Source organism: Canis lupus, chromosome 2, assembly GCF_048164855.1.
Source record: "Canis lupus baileyi chromosome 2, mCanLup2.hap1, whole genome shotgun sequence".
Taxonomy (NCBI): domain Eukaryota; kingdom Metazoa; phylum Chordata; class Mammalia; order Carnivora; family Canidae; genus Canis; species Canis lupus.
Window position 1 is genome coordinate 25,789,633 of NC_132839.1, and position 16,895 is coordinate 25,806,527.

Genomic DNA, 16,895 nt, shown 5'->3' on the forward strand with positions numbered 1-16,895 from the left:
TTTCCCTCCATCCTCTGCAAACTGCTCAGGGAATGAAAAACGAAAGCACCTATTTATTTGCCTTCCTATGCTGAAAGCAACTATTGCAAAATTACCATATGAAATTGTTCTGTGAGGCTCCAAGTTCCAGAATAAATGGAGGTACTTAGGAGCAGTCACTGTGCTAATTTTTCAGTGTTTGTTGAATTTAACTGTATACTGGTTCTTTTATTGTGTTTGCCATCAAAATTATCCCAGGATATCATTTACAGAGGTGGAGGCAGGTGATGCGTCACCCTGGATTATTTTCCGTAGCCCTCATTGTATTGGGCCTGAAAGGGGTTCAACAGGAAAACCATTGCATCTCTGCTGCTGCTGGAGGAGGAGGCTCAGGCACCCCCAAAGCACTGCTCACAGGGGTCAGGTTCCTACCAGAAAGTTGTTCTTCCTGCCAAAGGGGGATTTAAAGTCCGTAGGTCTATCCCTTGAGATTCGATATTGGGCCAGAAAGAAGAGTTGACCTAGCCGGAGAGACAGAAGGCGTAGGGCGCAGTTAGACAGGCTGTCAGCATTTTGTTGAACATAAAAGAGTGAACCAGAGCTTTTTGTGAAAGTCACCTGGTAAGCTCAGTATTTTTTTTTTGCAGACTTTCTGGTGCAGGCAAAGACGAAAAACCACCTAAGTACAATCACTAGGGTCTAAAGTGACCGGTGGGCTCTAGAGCTTGGGAAACATGAGAGGGTGCCCAGAACTGCCAAAGAGACACCCCAGCTGGGCTAGCACCCTTTCTTTGCACATTCTGGTTAAGGATCATCAACATGCCTTTGGGGAGCAGGACCTGGAGGCTGATCTCAGAGCTCGCTCTCTATCTTTTCAAAAATGTTTACTTAAACTGCATGCTGCTTCTCACACAGCTGCCCCAGGGATTTTCAGCAAATGGTTCTGTAGTAGCTACAGGATCTCTGGAGCTATTGTAAAATAGCAATGACTGCTATTTTTAAGAACCGATTTTGTAAAGGTATTTTACTCACTTTAGTCCTAATGATAGTAGTCCTTCAGAGTCCATATTTTTGGGACAACACTAGGGAGAAGCAAGTGATACACTTACTGCAAGGAACAAAATTTAAGGGGACCTGAAAAATTGCAGCACTCAACAGAAGCAATATTTTAATTTTTTTTTAAACCAAGACTAGTGGAAAAACTCTGGAAGAATAAGACATAATTTTAAATAAAAATGGGCTGTGTGTTTTACAACGCTGTATTATTGTGCAACGGGAACAGTCATTTCCAATCAACACATCCCGCCCCCCAACCAGCCAGTTTATTAGGATAATGGTGTGTGAACAGATTAGGCAATACAGGGTTTTATATGTATGCATTTTTTCCCCCACTGGAGAGCTTTTTTATTCATTGTTTCCACTCGATTCAAAGTAGCGGAGGGTTTTTGATGATTGTATATAAGAATATACATTCTTTCTTCTCTTGCAAGCCCCAAAATGGTTTGTGAGGACACTGCCTTTTATTTTCCTAAATTTAGAGAGGTGAGCTAACTTGCCCAAGGACACGCAAGCTAGTGAGTGTTCAGGCTGGGGTTCCATCCCAGCTCAGTTTGCCTGGCTGAGCACGCTCCATCATACACACCATAGTTAGCTGTGTGGGGGCAACATTCCTTTAGATTACAGTGAAGACTCTGGCTCCCCAGGGGATAAAACCATGTAAGGAGCATGTTTCAAATACGCAGGGCTTCCAGGTGGTTATGTTGGGCTAGGTGTGCCTCAGAAGCTGCTAGACAAGACCCCAGTCAGTGGAGCTTCATTCTACTTTAACACAGGTGCTTTTATCTCAACACATCATAAAAATGAAATTATAGTTTTCTTTATATGTATACTGTGGTGTAAAAAAGGTTAAAAGATACAGTGTCCTCAGACCCAAGCTCATTTCTATCTGAGTTCTAATTCTCTGACACTCCCTCTGAACTGCTCTCCTGCCCTATTCCAGGAAAGGCTGAAATAGTGATGTTCTGACTTGGCAGTTTGGAGTTTGTGACTTTCATAATCATGATAGAATGTGAAGAACGCCTTTGTTCCTCTTCCCATCACCTCTTGCACTATCTATGTACAAGTCTATCTCTTCTGTAAAGAGTGCACTTCTTGAGTGGTTGGATCTTGTGTCATTTCTCGGTATATCTTCTCCACTCTCCGCCTTCAATCTAGTGTCTAGGGCAGTGCCCTGCACAAATCAATGCTTCATAAATGTGAATCAAAGTAAGAATTGGAACAGGAAAATGTTTCACTGTGTCCTTCTGATGGGGGACCAGTGGACTAGCTGAGGACAGAGCACACTGATGAGTCCTTGAAACAGGCAGAGGGACCTTCCTCCAGGGACTCAACCGCCTCGATGTTCAGACTTTGCTAAGGGCAGAGGCAAGCTTAGCCCGACCCCCAGGAGCCTGTCCGTCTACTCTAACATATAAAAATTCCTTTAGAAATTCCCTTTATCTCTGCCCTCAGGACATGTGTGGGCAATCATCCCCAAGCAAGTGGTCCACGGGTGTACATCTGAAGGGTCTCCTGACTTGGGTCCCATTAGACGGAGGTCAGTGGCCTTTTCCCAACAACAGCTGCCCCTCGAGGTCCTGGAAACCCAGCTTCCAAAGCTCCTTAGGGAGGACGCGCTCCCCAACCCTCCCTCTCCCAGGGGTACAATCAGCCTCCCCTCCCAGGCCCGGCAGCCCTCTCCCTGCCCAGGGCTCCCGTACCTGGGCTTTAATAAAACCACCCTTTTGCACCAAAGACGTCTCAAGAGTTCTTTCTTGGTTGTAGGCTCTGGACCTCACCTATAATCCCAAAACTTCATCACTCCTAAGGGAATATATAAGGAACACCCAAACACATACAGATCTATTTGGAATTCTTAAAAGAAGCTCTAATGATCCAGCCAACTATTCTTTGTTATCATCTTTGCACTAACTACTTCAAAATTAATAATTTTTGTCATACGTATGTAAGACGTAAATAATAGGAAAAATAACAGAGCAATTATAAATCCCAAACTAAAAAGTGGCTAAGCTTGTTGCTAAAACTATTACTCAAATGACAATTAGCTTCTCCTCAGGCACCCAACTGAGATGATACAGACAAAATGATTCACTCTAGGAGGTTCCAGGGCAACATAAAATGTATTAGCATTAATTAAAACCATTGCTTGGAGTTAATTTATAAAATTGTAGCATGCTTTCTCACTCAATTTGTACGAGGCTGGGCATCTGGTAAAGGTAAACTAGCTTGAGGGTTAATTTACTTAAAGAAGAAAAGGTTGTATTATTAGCTCTGCTCTGCAGGGTTTTTGGTTTTCCTTTGTTTTTAAAACCAAGACTTTCTCTCCTTGCATACCTCAGTGGGAGATGAGTTGCTTAGTAACCGGCACTGACTGGGGGCTGCTGCTCTCAGAGCTGTCCCCAGGAGGAACCTGCATGCGAATGAGATGGCTGTCAGCAACACTACACTCCCAAGATTTCCCTGTGCTGTGCTCTAAGGGAATGCACCAGAACTCCAGAGCCCCTGGAATTCTGGCTCACTTGAAATTGTGCTCTAGCCTATTATATATATATATATATATTTTTTTTTTTCACACATACAACCATTTGTTTGCAGTCTGGAAATCTAAAACCACTCAAGAAATGGAGGACAAAGTATTGGTGAGGAACTTCTAATCCACATTCAATATCTCACAATGTGTGTGGTAAGCAAGTGAGTGATTTATCTTGTTCTACGTCTGCTTTGCAAATTATGTGTACTTCCCTCTGGATGGAATTCATCTGTTGTTCTGCTCACAGTGTGTTATGAGCATTTGAAACTGAATGCAAATAGAGCAGAAACATTTTTTTCATTGTTTCTCTTCCCTCGTAGTTTACTTCTACTTTTTACCCAGATATTAGGTTTAATATATCAAACATATATACTTTAGGAGGAAAATAAAAGGTCGAAAACAACAGTCAAACATTATTGCTGGTTTGTTGTAAATGAGGCAAAATATTTTATGTAAATTGCCTTATCTGGTGGTCACAACACCACATGGAAGAGTTGGGTGTATGTGTGTGCTGGAAGCAAGGTCCTGTTATTATCCCAATTTTATAGATTGGTACCTGTGGCTTAGAGATGAGAAGTAACCTTCAGGGTCACGCAGCTAGTGATTTGCAGGGCTAGGACTGAAGCCAGGCAGTCTTAATCACCATGCTACGCTATATTGCTCAAATGACTTTAAATTACTTTGTTCAGTGAAAGGTAAGTTGCCTCTATTGTTAATGCATGTCATATAATGCTTAGATATTTAAATCAAAATCATTCGCTTGGTCTCTTGGAAAGAGGCGCAGAGTAAGAGATAAGAGAGCCTTTGCCTAGTGCTCACCTCCAAGATAATGGGATTCAAGCAGGGTTAAGAGCATCAGCACTTTGCAATAGCACAACATTACTTTATGACAGGATTCTGGGCCATCAGAACATTCCCCGGGGAATTATGAAGCTCTGCTTGCCCAGACAACTTGTGTTTATTGGGGCCTGTGAGGGAGAAAAGAAGAAGGAGGGGAAAGGTTGCAGAGATGGTGTGAGGGAGGACCCTGGGGAAAGGGGCCAATCAGGGCTTCTCTCCTTGAGGGTGGAAATAAGCCCCTCTCCCCCTTTTGTTCCTGCTCCAAGCTCTGTCTTTTCTTCTTTCTCCTTGTTTCTGTTACACTCCCTCGGGGCAGAATGATAGCTACAACAGCCAATTAGGGGGACACTGCAGGAAGAAGGGGCTCCAGTGACAGCTCCTTCACTGCGCACAGAGAAACAGTCACTTCCCTGGAAGTGCTCATAATTGCCTGGCTCCTCTCTGTCCTCGCCATCCCTGCCCTCTCAATCAAGCTCCGGGGCCTAAGGCTAGCGAGGGATGGGGACCAGAAGAGCTCAACGAAGCTCCCACCCAGGTGGTTTGAATTAATGGGCAGGCAAACCCAAATCTCCTCCTGGGATTAGCGAGCTCTTGTCCCCAAACTCGGGGCGCACAGGAGTGTTTCTCAAGGTGTGTGCTTGGACCACCTGCATCAGGCTCAGCTGGGAGCTTGTTAAAAAAAAGCAGATCCCTGGGAGCCTCCCAGACTTGCTGAATCAGAAGCTCTTGGAGTAATGCTGGGAAATCAGCATTTTTAACAAGCTCCCCTGGTAATTTGGAATATATTATAGTTTGAAAGCCACTGCCTTGCAATTTGCAAAGTGCTTTTACAGAGATTACCAGGCTCAAATCCCAAATTCCGTAGAGGTTTATTTTCTTACACCGTTCTCTGAGCTGTTGCTATTTTCCTCTCCAATCAATCTGATACCTCAGACTCAGTGGATCCTCTGCTAAGACCCAATGAATCAGTCATTTCTCCATCAAAGGTGGCAGTGAAAGGAAACTCAAGCCTACAAACAACATTTCAAGTAGGAAGTCCATTGACTCCTAGTCTAGTGAAGGGACTGAGCATGGAGAGACTCAACTGGGCCCAGTTCTGTGCACAATGTTCAGAACAAGACTGAGTTCGAACCTGGTTCTGTTACTTTGCCTCAGTTTCCTCATCTGAAAAATAGCAGTAATAAAGTACTTACTTTGTAGGGTTGTTGTTAGGATTCAATGAATTCATATAGGTAAGGTGCTTGGAACAGCACCCAGCTCAACTAGAGCAACTAGTTTACTAAGTTGGCAGAGAATGGCATGTTGAAAAGCTACAGTTACATAAACCCACGTGAGTTTCCAAGTTATACTTCCAAAAACGTAGGTACTATTGCCATCCTTTGTTTTGCTCAGTAAGATTGCAAGAATAAATAATAACGGAACCGAACGCTAAGGAATTTGATGGTAACTTATTGAGAGCTGAGGACTCCTCTGTGCAATGTAGATTTTTTTTTAACCAGCATCCGTGACTTCTACCAGTAATATCCTCTTAGCTGTAACAACCAGAAATGTCTCCACACATTGCCAAATATTCCCCAGGGTGGGGTAGGAGGGGAAGTGGAGCATAATGACTCCTTGTTGAGAACTGCCTTATATCCATCAGTTTACACAGTGTCCACAAAAATTATACTCTCATTTCCTAACACTCCCTTGAGGTGGGGAGTATAGATAGTCCATCATTGCTCCCAGTTTACTAACTGATGCTATTGAGTTGAAGTGGCTTGCCCAAGGTCACCTAGCTAGTTCTCAGGATGGTTATGCTCCAAGTTGAGTTGCTGATTGATCAATGTCCATGAAGTATGAAAATGTAGTAAGCTAACTAAGGTCTTGTCATGCCTGATGACCTTTTACAATTTACATTGGCAAGAAGTGAGTACGTAGGTACTATGAAGTCTTGGCCTTAGCAGGGTAGCCCTCAATCGTCTTCTTCCTAGAAATTGTTCAATGATAATGAAAGAATGTTTATAGGTTCCTGTATGAACCTATAAGAAACATGGTTCCTTACGCTTTTGATGGACCTCCATAAAACATCTGCCATGCACTGGTTATTGTTCTATCCCCTGGGGAGTAAGAAGGCAATTAGGAACCTACAAAGTTCACAAGTTAGTTGAGGGTCAGTCACACACAGACACATGTAGTGATAATGCAGGTGTGGGGAGGACAGTGTGGACTGAGGGTTGAGAAGGGATAACTGCAATGACAGGAGATATATACGGCACAATGGGGAAATTAAATAAATCCACTCTCCTGTACAAGGGAGGGGAGGCTTTCCAGATTAGACTTCCTGCAGTAAACGCCGTTAAGGCTTAGTCGTGTAGGGTAAGTAGAAGTTAATATTAGGCACCTCCTATGTGCCAGACACTGTGTTGGGTATTTTACATGTTATTTAATCCTCACACGGCCCGTATGAGATAGATACTACCATTCTGCTCTAGAGAACAGAAAACTGAGGCACAGAGAGGTGAAGTAATTTGCCTGAAGTCATACCACTGACAAAGTATCAGAGCCAAATTGCAGACTGGGCAGTTTTGCTTTCAGAATCTGTAATTTCCAAACTTTGGCGAGATAAACAAGGCCCACAAAGCACGCAGGTGCACAACAGCTCTGAACTAGGGAAATTGTGGGGGCAAGAATTTGATGGAATATTCCACGTGAGAAGAAAAGGGATAGAATATAAAGCTAGGTAGGCTAGGAGGGACCGGATCACACAGGGAATCCGAGGTCCCCCTGGGAGCCTAGGTTTTATTCTGTGGGTGATGGGGAGCCCCTGAAAGGAGAGAGACCTGAGCAGATTGTATTTGAAGACAGTAAGTCTGGCCTAGACCAAAAAGGGAAAGAGGGACCCTCTGGCTTCACATGAAGTTAAAACCTCCAATATTTACGGCCAATTCCCCGCCCTCCAGAGATACTAAGAAAAAGAACAAATCTTAAGTAGAAAAGATACAGCTGCTCTGGCCTAAATGCAGAATGCTTTAATACTACCTTCTGGATGATATACATGTGTGTTTACTCTAGTCTCAGATTTAATTGGATTTAAATAAGAATCTGAGCGCAATCACCCAGAAGGCCTGGCATAAAGAGGAAAGGAGCAAGAGGTCAGAGAAGACACATCCTGTCTGTTCCCATTGAAAGCAGACTTGGGCCTGCCCCACCTGCACCTTCTCCCCTCGCTAGCAAAACCTGCTCCTTGTTACTAAGCAACAAACATGCATTTGGAGAGTCCACAGTCAGCCACTCTTACCTCTACCCTCACCCCCCCCCCCCCCCAAAAAGGTCAACCAAATGCTGTAGTTTGGATTTATTTCTTTTGTTATCTACATCAAGTATGATAAAAATGCTTTGTTCTACTTTGGGCTCTCACAAAGAGCTGCTTCCTTTCAACATAACTGTGAAGCTAAAATACCTTTGGGACACTTGCCATCCTGTTGCAGGTTTAGGTTGGTGCGCACACTTGTAGGGCTTGATTCTTTTCCTTCTAATTACAGATGCCTGGCTGCTCTTTGAGGGTGTTCTTAGTAGGTGAAGAGCGACCCAACCACTGTGACCTCATGATCTGACTAGAAGGGCTTCACATGCTCGTGGTTGACTAGGTGTCTTTCAATCCTGGAAGTAAAATATGTTTTTGGAAAAAAAAAATAGGATTCTTAATTAAAATATTAGCCTCTAATTCTAACATGTAAAAAGAGCCCAATCATTGTCAAAAGAATAAAAACGAACTGTATGTGGCGACAGTAAGATTGAGGAACTACCCCAGAATGAGGTAGTAGGGAAAACAGAATTGTCCTCTGAGAGTTAAACTATTGAGTACACAGTTGCTTAGGCAGGAGGTGTATAAAATTACCTCACGTAACAAACACGGTGTTCCGTGGATCAGCCACATGAGACTCATCTGAATAAGAGTATTCATGTATCTAAAGAAATACGGGTTAATTAACCTGTCGATAATGGATCATAAACATGGCAGTCACCCAGCCAATTTTGGCTGTGCCCATTAGGAACTGTCTAATTCCAGGGAGTGTGGCTTTTCAGACTCAGCCAGTATTTACTTGTAGAGAAGGATGTGCCCACTTATCACAACCCGATGCCTCTGAACACTGGAATCATCCATTCAAATGACATATATGAGAGTATGTATTTAACATATGGATGTTAAATCATACAATGAACTCCTTTGCCCTTGATTCCATGACTACCCAGTAATTTTCTGATTATAATTTGACTTCCCGTGTAATTTGTCCAGGACGGAGACACAAGTGCTTGGATGCCTTGGTCATCATTCCTTCTTATTGAAAGTTAACAATTGTTATCTTGTGTTGGAGACTTGAGCCTCCTGGGGCTTCTGCATGAATTAGCCTCCACTGATTGCCAGGGTCCAAAAGATGGGGCGTCTGCATATGCCAGCTTGACAGCAAGAAAATAACCCATTCACATTGTAGCCCTTTGTGTCACCAGTAATTAGCCATGGCAATGTTTGACTGCCAAACAGGGCTTTCTGGTGACTTTTCAGTAGATTTTCACCCTCCAGGCTTCAACCCTTTCTCCTGGCCTACCCATCTAATGAGTCAGCAAATCCTAGGAATTCTCTGCTATTGCCACTCCTACTTTGTTTCCAGGATTTATGTCCTCACTTCTCTTTCCAGGCTAGCAGTTCCCAAGAGCCAGTGCAGAAACCCACTGCATCAGAGTAACCAGTCTGTGATGAGTAAACACATGAAAGTCAAGGCCCCACTCCAGATCTCCTTATCGGAATATGCTGGGGTGGTGCCCAAGACTCTGCTTTATAAGCTCCCTGGGTAATTCTGATAAGCAGCCACATTTCTAAATCACTATCTAGATGAGTGGTTCTCAAATGTGGTTACAAATAGAACTACTCTTAGAAAAATGTCCAAAGTGAGACTAATGTATTGTGAAGGCTAAGAACCTTTGGCTCAGACCTATGCTTCTCCAAGTGTGGTACCAAGACCAGCAGCAATAGCAGTACCCTGGAACTTGTTAGAAAGCTAGATTCTTCAATCCTGCTCTAGCTGACCACTAAGTCAGAAACCCTAGGGATAAACCAGCAATCTGTGTTTTAACAATCTGTGAGTGATTTCAAGGTGCCATGGCTTAGCCTATATCCCAAAGCCTTATAATTAATTAATCTCTCTGTTTTTCAATCCATCCTCCATGATAGAAACATTTCTACCTTGTCACCCATGCTGCCCACTGCCCCCGATATCCTTAGCTCAGCATTCATGGCCTTTTCCAGACCACCCCTTCCAGTCCAAGCTCTCACCAGTAGACTAGGAGAAGCCAGACTGCCCACTGATCCCCAGACAGTGAGGGTTCCCATTTTGCTGATGCTTCTTCTTTTGTAAAGGTCCAAGAGGACAGGGACCGTAATCCCTAAACCAGCACTGTTTGCACACTTGCAAATCAACACAGATATGTGGAACGAGGGAGTGATTTATACTAATCTTCGACTTTCTTCTACTTAATCTATCACAGGTTCTCTACAGACTGGAGAGCAACTCATCCAACCCTTTGTGTTTGTTTTTCAGCGTTAAAGCCCATCAGGATGTGGGCAGTGTTGTGCTTCCACACTGGACTACCCCCTCAGTTTGGCATGTAGAGCCCCGCGGGGCTGGGTGGCTGGAAGGAGGTGGGGGTGCTACTGGGGTGTGGACGATGTTCTAGTTCTAGATGTGGATGCTGCTTTCAACGTGCCTTCCCACGGTGAGAATTCACTGAGGTAAACACCGACGATTCATGTATTTTTCCGCATGTATGCTTTAACCTCAGTAAAAAGTTACAGAAAGTCTGATTTCAAGGAATTTTTCTCTCCCTCTTCAAATTCTAGTACAAGAATTTGTTGAGCGTTGATGGAGTGCCAGGGACACGGTTGAGGACTTCATGCTATTTCATTTCTACTCTTACAACTCTGAAGCAGGAACTGCCAATATCACTTTTTACCAATGAGGAGATCGAGGCTTCGAGAAATTAAGCACCTTGAGTTCACACAGGAGGCAGGTATAGGGGAGGTGCGGGGGAGCAGCTCTTGTGCCACCAATTCCAATTTCAGCGGTCTTCTCATCGTACCACTAGGACACTTCGAGTGAGCTCCTTAAATGGCGCACATTAATACAAAATAATAATGATTTCAGTTTTCATTATTAGTCATCAGAGAAAAAGCATTGGCTTGCCTTCTTAGTTTTCATACCAAACATTTTGCTTTCCTCTGTCTCCTTGCTGAGAGGAAAACAGATCAATTGTGTAAGGCAGGTTCAAAACACTGAACAAGGGATGGGGTTGCTTGCAAGTGTGGCAGAGGGCTGGAGGCCCCCTCCGGGCCAGGAGTTGCTGCACTGCCCTGCAGGGTTGTAGGAGAGAGGCTAGGTGAGTGAGGGTGAGCAAGAAGGGCATTTGGGGCTTGGGGCAGTGGCTACCGAGGGATTATTCCAGAAATCCTGCAGTATTGTAACCCTGCTACAGCCTGAGCTGCTGCCCACTGGCAAAATATCAGCTCCGGGGGTCATTGACTCTAAAATGGAATGCAGTGTTTGCCCCTCATGCACACCTTGAGCAAAGAGAGACGGAAAACTTTTCTTAAATGAGGACCCTTCACTTCTCGAAGGGTCCTTCTTGACCATAACATACAATTTGTTGAGAATTCACATTAATTTTTCTTTACTAATTTCTACAGTCCTCAAGATCACTCTCAGATCCTTTTGAATCTTTGTTCATAGAACAGCTGCAAGATAAGGTGTCAAACAGAGAGACAGGACTAGCCTTACACTAAGGAAAAGAGAATCCTTATACTTGTAAGCGTGAGACAGAAAACAAAAGGGGAAAAAGAGAATTGGCACCAAGTAGAAAAGCAACATCCACTGAAGACTCTCCTGTCCCCCACAGCATACTGACCAACTTTATGTATTTGGTGCTGCTGTTACGTATAGTTTTACTAACAGAAGAAAGTATTAAATATGAAACAAAAGATTTTAGGGGTACATAAAGGAAGAGAAAGGATTCAGACCTGGGAGATCAATCCAAGCTTTGTGTCCAGGTATAAGTGCATTTGCAGGTAAATCGGGAACAGTATTTAAAATCTTTGCTATCTCAAAATTCCTGGACAGTACAGTGGCGGCTGTAGGTTTGGCACGCTTAGAGAAAACAGTCCTGTCTCAAAGGAAATGCATGTGTAGATACTGATTTGAATAAAAATAGCAAGAGAGTGATTAAAGAAATAGTTCTTCAGATGTAGTAGACCATACACTTGTCTACCCAACACCAGTTCTCCCTCTTTCTAAGAAAACCCTGAATGTTGCTTGAGTATGTACCTGACTCCCCACTCCAGAGGAAATCCTGTTTAGTTAGCTTGCACTGTTCAATGGAAATACGGAGAGACATACATGTAATCTTAAATTTTTCTGGCAGTCACTTTTGAAAAAAGGAAAGAGAAATTAGCTATATACTTTAGTTATATAGTTTATTTATCCAACATATCCAAAATGTTATATTATCAACTCATAATCAGCATAGAAATTATTAATGAAACATATATATTTTTCATATTAAGTCTTTAAAATCCAGCGTATCTTTTTCACTTATAGCGCATGTCATCTAGGACTAGCCACATGTCAAGTGCGCAGTAGCCATATGTGGCTCGTGGCCACCATATTAGTCACTGAAGCTGATCGCATTCACCTGACAATTATAATTGGTCTGGGGCCTAAGATGGCCCAGCCAGCCTGACAGCAAAGACCTGGCCTGTGGGCCAGCTTTCTCCCTTTTCCTCTCCTGCTGGACAAGAATAAGAAGGAATAAAGGCTGCCTACCATTGTCAATCTTCTTGGTACTATGAGAAGAACCAGTTTTGAATGAAGCCAACATTGAATTTAGCAGAGAGGAGAGAAAGAAAGGACCTAGGGCTTTGGTGACATTACTGGGCTGCTGACCAAACTTAAAATTTTCCCTGGCTCTGGACTTTCCATTTAATGAGGCAACATTTGCCCTAATAGTTTAAACTGGCTTGTGTTACTTGCAGCCAAGAGTCCTAACTATGTACAACTTGAATATGAGAGGTGGTCATTCCTTGGCCCACTAGTATACCCCTCAAGGTTATAGTATACAAGAGGAGGAACTAGCCCACAAGGAGTTGAAGAAAAAAAATCCCATATGGAAAGCACTTGAATTCATTGCATTAAATACAATGTTTAAAATGTACAGCATAACAGCCATATGTAGAAGTAAGAATCATCTGCAAAGCACGCATGTTCACTTTCTGTTCCAGAGTCAGGCGTCTGAATTCTGAGAGTGAACAAAGCCTAGGGGGGAAAAAAAAAAAAGAAACCTACACCGATTTACAAGAATAGTTATCTTCATAAAATCTATATGAACTACAAAGTTATGAAGATGAAGGGAAAGCTGTTCAATAAAACTAAAGCTAGCAGTTCTCAAAGAGATACCTTTAGAAGTGTGGTTCTATTTTAAGTTTCCCACATAGTGCTAATTAGAACATACATTTCAATTAGAATTTGATTGCACTTCAGGAAGTGAATTATTAAATGACCTCGCACATTTTGATGTTTTCAATTGCCAAAACTGCCAGCTTTGGAGGACAATGATTCTTTAATGATAATTTATTCTCCTCTCGTCCCCATTATTGCTAGATAGCTGGGGGCCCTAGATACTTACTGGGCTCCAGGGACCCAGTGTGGGCATTTTCAGAGGAGGATACCAATTAGCCAGTTTGGTTTCACAAAAAAGCAAAGACTGCCCTGAGGGAAAAACTCTGCCTCAGAGGGAACACCCTTGAACTTTAACTGTCTTTATTGCTAATCATTAGAAGGCAGCGAAGAATTCAGCCTCTCTCCCACCATTTTATTATCAACACTCTTCATTCTAAAAATGCCTATTTTCTCTTAGTACACAGATCGCAATAAAGGCAGCAAGTTTGCCATATACATAAAAACGAGTGACCACTTTCTACTAGTTTTAACAGCACTTCTGCTGCTTCCCACAATTGCCCTAGGTCACCTAACGTGGACTACCCCCAGGGATAAACATCTCAAGATTTTGCATAAGGCCCATAATGGGTATTTTCAGGACCGCAGAATTAGGGGGCTCAGTAATAGTGAAAAACAGCAGGCTCAAGTTTACTGAATAATATATGGCTGCATATTTCACTCACTTGTACACAACTAAAAGTCAATTGTCACCATCTCAATCTCAGTCACAATTTTATTAGGTTTTTAAATTTTATTTAATTACTTCATTCAACACATCTTTTAGAATCTGTTATGTGTCAGGCACTCTACTAGGCACTTAGGATCTTATGTTGAGTAAGACAGCAGGATGCTCACATTCTGGAGGGGCCAGATGGATGGGGCAGGAGGATGGGGACTCAGTGACCATTAATTCCCAGAAAGTGCTACCTTTGTGTACCTGAGGAGGCCGGAGAAAGTTTGTTGTCTTAAAGGCTGCTATATTTTTCTCAACAACAGAGGCCTGTACATTCAATATTTGGTTTTGAATCTCAGAACACGTTACCTTTCTGGCTACATGGTGAATTCAGTGACTTTGTATTGACCGGTAGAAGAAAAGATACTTTTCCTTTTGCTGGGAAGAAAGTATGCATTTTGGGGTCTGCAAAAGTTAATACTTAGTCATAAAAGCATTTATGGAATAGTATTTCCTAGTCGTGTGAAAGCTCAACCTTCAGACCTATATTGCCTGGGTTTGAAACCCAAGCTCTACTGAGTACCAGATGTGTAACACTGGCAAGTTCCTAACCAATCTGTTCCTCAGTTCCTTCATGAGAAAAATGAAAACTTCAAAGGATATACATGTATGTGTGTATGAATGTATGTATGTAAGTTTATAGAGTCACGGGGATTAAATAAATTAATATGTTTAATATTACCTGGAATATAGTGTTAGCAGTACTATGTCCCAATACAAATAGAATTGCATATTACTTAGTGATTAGGTTCGAAAATCAGTAGGTAAAGTTACATTTAAATATAATAAAAATTTTCTTGAAAATCCTTAGGAACTCACCTATTTTGGAGAGCACAGACCATCTCTCAATATGTCTAGCACTGTCGATTTTTCTTCCAGTATTGGAACAGATTGCTGTTTCTCTGATTGAACATCGAGTAGGATAGCAGGTTTGCATGTAGAGATTGTGTCGTATCAAAAGTCCATGTTGTTAAACATTAGCCTCATGCTGAGAGGCACTCAGGAGCGGATCTAGGGAAAAACAGACTCCTTTTTCATCCCAGGGTTGTTAAGTGAAAAGGCAGGCAGGAATTGTAACCCAATTTAATTTATTTGTTTCCTTCTCTTTCATCAGCTTCTCCTTGTCTCTCTTTGCCAAGAAAGGATAAATGAATTCACAAAAATTAAATGTGAAGCAATTATTCTTTACAAACATCCTGAGGTGCAAAGCTTGTTAATTATTGTTTGGGAAAAGTTAGGCAAGTTGTGTCACATAAGACGCAATAACGCTTCTCTTCTAGATAAGTATTCTGTTATGATTTGCCATGAATATTATTTCAAATGATAGCAATATTAAAGCATTTTTGTACTTTCTTGCATGTCCCCAGAATTGGACTACCCTTACTGCCTTCAAAGCTAACAACTTGATCCAAATCCACCATCTTGCTCAGATTATCCCAACTGGTCTCACAGCATCTGCCCTTGCCATCAAGAGGAAACAGTAGCCAGAGCTGTCTCACAGGTTCTACTACGTCAACACCCTGCAATGAGACCCCATTTCATTCACAGAAAGAGCTAAATGTATGTTTGTTTGTTTGTTTGTTTTTTAATTTGTTGAGGTTTGTGTTATGGCCCAGGATCTGGTTTATCTTGGTAAATATCCATAGGTATGTGAAAACATTGTGTGCCCTGCTGCTACAAGGTAGAGTGTTCATATATAGAACACTCTGTATATTCTGTTGGTTGATATGTTGTTTGCTCAGATTTTCTACATCCTTGCTGAATTTCTGTCTAGTAGTTCTTTCAGTTGCTGAGGTCCCAACTATAATTGTGAATTCGCTTATTTTTCTTCTTGCTTCAGCTTTTGCTTCCTGTTGTTTGGTCCATACCCATTTAGGATGGTTATGTCTTTCTGGTGGATTGACTCCTTTTGAATTTAAGCCCTTTCTATTTCAGATATTTATTGTTAGTTTTATAGTTAGTTTCAGATAATTACTGTTAGATAAAGTACTGCCACTTATTATTTGTTTTCTGTTTGCTATTGGATTTTTCAGTTAAGTAATTTCCATTTGGCTTATTTTATGACTTCTATCATTTTGCTGAGATTTTTTTTCAATTGTTTTAAGATAATTTGTAATTGTTTGTTGAGTGGGAAAAATTAGAGAGGGAGACAAATTATGAGAGACTCCTAACTTTGGGAAACAAACAAGGGGTCGTGGAAGGGGAAGTGGGTGGGGAGATGAGGTAACTAGGTAACCGGCGCTAAGGAAGGTACTCGATGGGATGAGCACTGGGTGTTACACTGTATGTTGACAAATTGAATTTAAATTAAAAAAATTTAAAAAATTGTAATTGTTGAATCATTTTTGTCTTAGTTGTTTTAAAATCCTTGTCCGATAATTCAACATCTGATTCATCTGGGTGTCACTTAATGGCCTTTTCTCATTCAAGTTGTGATTTTCGTGGTTCTTAGTAATTTTTGAACATGCTCTGAACATTTTGGCTATTACGTTAGGAGACTCTGGGTTCTATTTACATTTTTTAAAAATTATTTTTGCAGGCAGTCACCTTGTTTAGGTTTAGTATCCAGGTCCCCCGTCCATTTTCACAGGCTATGGTTTCAATGGCAATCACAGTGCTCTTTTGCTCTGTTTGGTTTATCTTGTGACACTGGGGCTCCTACTGGTCCCTGCAAATGCTGCTTATGAAGTAGAGGAAGCTTATCTAGGCCTGGGAAGAAGTCTTTGGCAGGTAGGGATGAAGAGAGCTTCCTGGGCTTGCTGTGGTGAGACCTCCCTTACTGGTGTCTCTGGCTGGGGGAGGAGATTCTCAAGTCCTACAGGGAGGGAGAGAACTCCTTTGGCCAGAGGAAATTCTGTGGCATGATCCCTCTTGCTGATGCCCCCAGGCAAGTGGTATCTCCAGGCAGGTGAAGGGAACTTTAGAGGCAAAGAAACTTCCTAAGCCAGGGCTACTTGTGACAGGGACCCTCTTATTGGTGCCCCAGGCAAGAAAGTGCCTGTGCAGGGAGAAGAGTCTCAGGTCTGGTGGGGAAGGAGTGCCTGGGCTTTTTATTCTCCTTGAGACTTCTGATGCATTTATACCAGGCACACCTGACTTTGTTGATGAGAACTCTGTGTGCTCCAGAGAAGTGAGCCTACCTGGATGCTTTCTGTTGCTAGACTAGGAGTCAGAAAATGCTGGACCTGGGCCACCTTCTTCTTTTGGGTAGAGGATTGTAAGATGCCTG

The 16,895-nt window shown here is 42.3% G+C and overlaps 1 long non-coding RNA gene across 1 annotated transcript; it reads left to right on the top strand.

Annotated features, from left to right (window-relative positions):
* The first annotated feature begins 3,443 nt into the window (after window positions 1-3,443).
* Window positions 3,444-15,915, top strand: LOC140609936 (uncharacterized). Its single transcript, XR_012011691.1, has 3 exons — window positions 3,444-3,729; window positions 9,988-10,178; window positions 15,034-15,915. It is a non-coding gene; the product is annotated as an uncharacterized lncRNA (long non-coding RNA).
* Window positions 15,916-16,895: the final 980 nt, after the last annotated feature.